This window comes from Cyprinodon variegatus, unplaced genomic scaffold (genome assembly GCF_000732505.1).
Source record: "Cyprinodon variegatus isolate N-32 unplaced genomic scaffold, C_variegatus-1.0 Scaffold2071, whole genome shotgun sequence".
Taxonomy (NCBI): domain Eukaryota; kingdom Metazoa; phylum Chordata; class Actinopteri; order Cyprinodontiformes; family Cyprinodontidae; genus Cyprinodon; species Cyprinodon variegatus.
Genome location: NW_015152524.1, coordinates 48902 through 53764, shown reverse-complemented (window position 1 = coordinate 53764; position 4863 = coordinate 48902). Strand labels below are relative to the sequence as shown.

The 4863-nt window shown below is 35.4% G+C and overlaps 1 pseudogene; it reads right to left on the bottom strand.

The window, feature by feature from the left end:
* Positions 1-2431: 2431 nt before the first annotated feature.
* LOC107105115 overlaps positions 2432-4863 on the bottom strand; it is a 21112-nt pseudogene continuing 18680 nt past the window's right edge.

The following is a 4863-nucleotide window of genomic DNA, read 5'->3' as shown; positions in this document are numbered from 1 at the left end:
ACCTGGATAACTGGGGGGATCCTACTCTAGATTACCGACGTCTCAGTAAATTAAGTACCTTCTGGTGGCACCCACAACCTACCTCTCAGTCTTAGAGAAAGCCTCACGTTCCTATGCGAGGTCTTTTGGTTCACAGGTGGAAAAAAAACCTGAATTGCCTTTCTGCTCCCCAAAAAGAAAAAGTTATCTTTTATTTTGTATGTATATTCTTTAGTATTATACTATTGGTAATGCTTTTGAAATGATTAATCTTTAATTTAGTTAGATTTTTATTTAGTTTTTGTTAGATTACATTTATTTATTTGATTATTTTTATGAAGAAGAAGAGGACTTTGTTTGAGCTAATTTCCCAGTATTAGAGTTCTAATAATTTTTAAGTCTGTTAACAATCAGTTTTTTTATTTTATTTAGTTTTTGAAATATACCTTAAACCGTGTCAAAATTTTTAATTAATCTCATCATCTCAATAAAGAAAAGGTTCGTTTTGATTCTCCCGCTGACCTCCAGGGACCTCAATACCAGAAGTCCTCACTCCCTTAACTTCTAAACGGGGTATTGAGAATGAAAGACTGCTTCCTCCAGGTGGTACCTGACAATTCTGATAATCGACGTCCTTGGAAAAAATCGATCATGGAGAATCCTGCTTTGACAATGCCAAATTGTATTGGGAAAAAGTATTCAACTATTTGCTCCAGATGAATAAATGGAGACTGATAGATTTCACTCAGTTGGAACTTTATTATATCTTTGCAAAGAGAGAATAGTTCATCATTCAGCCCTGGTAATCAACCCTGTTCTGCCTTAATATATGAAATGAGAGAAATTTTCCATTTTCCAACCACACCACTTACAAGATTTGATCTCCTTTCTCTTCTCTGCTTCCATTTTTTGTATTTTTCATTCAAATAAAGGCAAGATTCAGACCAACAAAGGTACATCAACAATTGTTGTGAAAGGAAAATAACTGGAAACAGCTGCAGTCATCAGTTGGGTCACCCCTTCTAATTAAAACAGTAATATCAGATTAAATGATTCATATTTATTGCACAAGTTTTATTAGTACAATTAAAAATGATCAAAGCTAAAGCATGGGTGGCAAAGTACAATGTAGTGGTGAAAGAGCCATTTTCTGGTTTTCTCCTATTTTAAAACAGAATTGAACAATCTAAGAATGGAAAGAGATTACAGCCACACTATCAGATCTAAACAGCTAGCAGTGGCAGTTCTATCCCACCAGTACAGCACCCTTTATCCAAAATGCACCAATGACATCTTATTTAAAAGACTGATAACAGTCTCCACCAATCAGAAATCCAGAAAGGCGTCTCATTGTTGAAAATTTGCAATATCATTTGCCTAATTCTGTTCTTTGAACGTTGCCCTTTGCATTATTTTAACTCAATAAAGTGCTACTTAAAGTTAAAAAAGCAAGAAAAAACAATAATGGTTTAACAGCACAAATCCATATAGAGAAGCAGTAGTTTTATTCCAACTCTACAATTAGAATTTCATATTCAATTGCCTAGAAACATAACATTTTCTAGGCATACCGTCAAAAGAAAAATCTGTTTATTGACTAAATTTAGCCTCATTCATTTTCTAATATCAGTCTCATTTTTCATTGCTCCTCCTGTTTTCTCTTGTCTCTCCCATCATTATTTGCATCCTTTTTCCAAAGCGTCTTGTCATAACATGGGACAGAAGGACCCAGAATTCAAGGTGAGACAGTCAGCAGGAAAATTAAAAACATTTATTAAAACAAAAGCATAACATAAATGGACAGAAAAGAAGCGTAGACGTGTGGATCTGCTGTGACTGCATGAGGGGGTAGGGTACCCCCCAATCACTGACACTGTGGTTTGACAGTTCAGTCCATCCTCTCAATTATAGCCAGGATCAGTTGATACATTTCCAATGAGATGCGGTCTTTAGCTGTCCAAAATGTCCCTGATGCTGCAGCCTTGGGGAACATCCAGGCAGCTGGTACTGGTAAAGGGAAAACAGATCAGGCAGGAACAGTTCAGAGATCCTTGGAGCCAGGCTTACGGGAATAAAAACTGATCCTCCCCGCGTTCCGTGCCAAAACAGAGATGATTAGAGACCGGTCAGAAAAAAGCAAAGCGAATGACAGGAACAATGAAGGCTAGCTATCAGGGAAGATCAAGACACTTCTTATCCTTTTGTTTCGCTCTTTTCGAATTTTCCAGCTCTTTGCTAACAACCTTCAGCTCCTATTTTTCTGACTGAATTTGTCCAAAATTTGAAGGTGCTTTAATAAACTCTGTTGATGACTTATTTCTTTTGTTTCTTTTTAAATTTTTTCTCAATTTTTTGCTCTAGCTCTCTGTTTTTGCTCTTTTTCTAGATTTTCTTTAATTTCCTTTAGTCTTTGCTCTGTGTCCTGTCTTAGTTTTTTCATTATGTTATTCTTTTATTGCATTATTCTTCTAATTTCCTGCATGTCTTCATCATACCTTCTCTTAAGTTCCTACTTTTCTCTCATCATCTCTTTTTTCTCCTTCTCCAGGTTTTCTTTCATTTTTTTCAGAACGGCAGCCTCAGCCTCCTGCAGCATCTCGTTGGTGTAGAATCTGTTGTTATTTTCCTTCACCATCATGTCGATCTTTCTGATCAGCTCACTGACTTGTGTTTGATTCTTTTTATCATAGTTGTTAAATACATGGCATCTTCCTCCACAGTCAGAGATCAGGTTCTTCAAGTAATCATCTCTTTCTATGTAATCTTCAATAGTTTCCTCATCATTTTCTAGTTTATCTCCATTTGTGAAAAGAATGATGGTGAATTTTTCTGCACCTTTCCCGAATCCTTCCTTTATTAACCTCAATGTCTCCTTCTCTTCTGGTGTGATTCTACCAATCTGTAAAACCACCAGGAAGACATGTGGACCTGGAGCCAAAAGACTCATAAATTTCAACATCTCATCATTAACTTCTTCATAGGACAAACTGTCATCAAACAGACCAGGAGTATCGACCAGAGCAACGTGACGGCCGTGAACCACACCCTCCTCTTTCTGACAAAGTTTAGTGACCGATTTGGAGTCTGCCTTAGCTTGAAAGACTTTACGTCCCAGAATTGTGTTTCCACAAGAGCTTTTTCCAGAACCAGTTTTACCAACTAGAACAATCCTCAGACACTTGGAGCTCTGATCCATTTCAGCTCCTGTAATTAACGATAAAATGTTGAGTTACTATAGAGCTGCACCAGAAATGTGAAAAATTATGCTTCCAAACAGAACCAGGTTTAGTGAAGCTTTAGGTTTTAAAGTCATTGTCAAACCTTCATCCTTTTCTCCATTCCCCTCCTCAGACACTGGAAGAAAAGGAGGAATAAAATTCAGTGTGAAAACAGAACATGACGAACCAGAAACAATAATAGTTTAATACTAGTTTTGCTCAAAAGTTAGAAAAATACAAAACTAAGAATGTTTACAGACTCACAACTAAATATGAAAATGGCTTTAACAAAAACTGCCTGAAAAGACACATCACAGTTTTTCTGACATTAAAATCAAAAAGAACTATTTCAGTTTCAGTACTTAAAATTGTTGTTGTTGTTTTAAAGTGGATGTTTCTGTATGCTTCAGTAATTTGAAAAACTTATATGATGATGTCATGGTTTTCTCTGATTCTGACTGGTTAATTCTCAACATTTTAGTCCAATGGAGGTAAACCTGGAACTTCAGCTCTTAAAAACCGTCAAGATATCAGAGTTATGGAGCTCCAATAGATTTGCATTAAATATTTCAAACTTTCTCCAAATAATTATTTATTATTCTGAAAAATTCCAAAAATACAATTTATTGGTGATCATTACTAAACAATAATGGGAAAATTACTTTGAAATAAAGTCAGAAATGGTTCATGTTTTAATGTCTGTAAATATCTGGTTCTATGTACAGATTTCTGAAACACAAATAAAACTTGAACCACGTGTTCTCTGCTCATGATTTTCTACACAATGATATGACTATGATCAATAAAACCTGCTTTCATTTAGGTCACAGTTATAATCATTAACCCCATATTTGCTGAATTAATTTAACTCTGTTCTTCCCTGAGTGTCTGTATCACTGCAGGTTGGATCAACAAACAACATTTACAATAAAACTTAATTCTTTGCTTCAAACACATTATTTCTACAGACTTATCCAGAAAACAGGAATATTGGACTCAGTTCAGCCGTACTTACAGTCTGGACGATTGAGTTCATTACTACCAGGGCGCTTCATTGGGGGATCTGTCAGTGAGGAGGAAGAATATGAGATATTATATTATATTTATAGGAACCATGCCGCTGGTAAATTATTATAAAAAAAATACTCTTTATCAACAACAAATAGAAGTGATTCAAGCGAGAAAAAAATAAATAAAAAAGGCCTTAAATTGGCTGAGGGTAAGTCTTTTTTAGACCGAGGGCAAGTCTTTTTTGAAAGACCTAGCTTTGAAAAAGTAGGCCTTAAATAGGCTGAGAGTGAGTTTTTTTTTTAAGGGAAAGTGTAGGTCTTACTAAGGAAAAGTAGATCAAGTGTTGCAACAAAATAAAAAGAGAAAGCAATGATCCGGAGTAATTGTGAGCGCTCAAAATAAGAAAAAGGGAAAAAAAAAAGATAAATAAAAATATCTTTTAATAGAATATAACATATAACATAATAGAATGTAACATATAATATAATGATAGGAACAACTTACCGTATTTTCACGACTATAAGGCGCACTTAAACGTCTTTTTTGGTGCCCTTTAGTGCGGTGCGCCCTATGTGTGTTGTAACTGCGACTTTTGAGACCACCTCATTGAGGAGATGATGAAAGAGTGGCTGAATGTAAGGAGACCAGGTGTTTT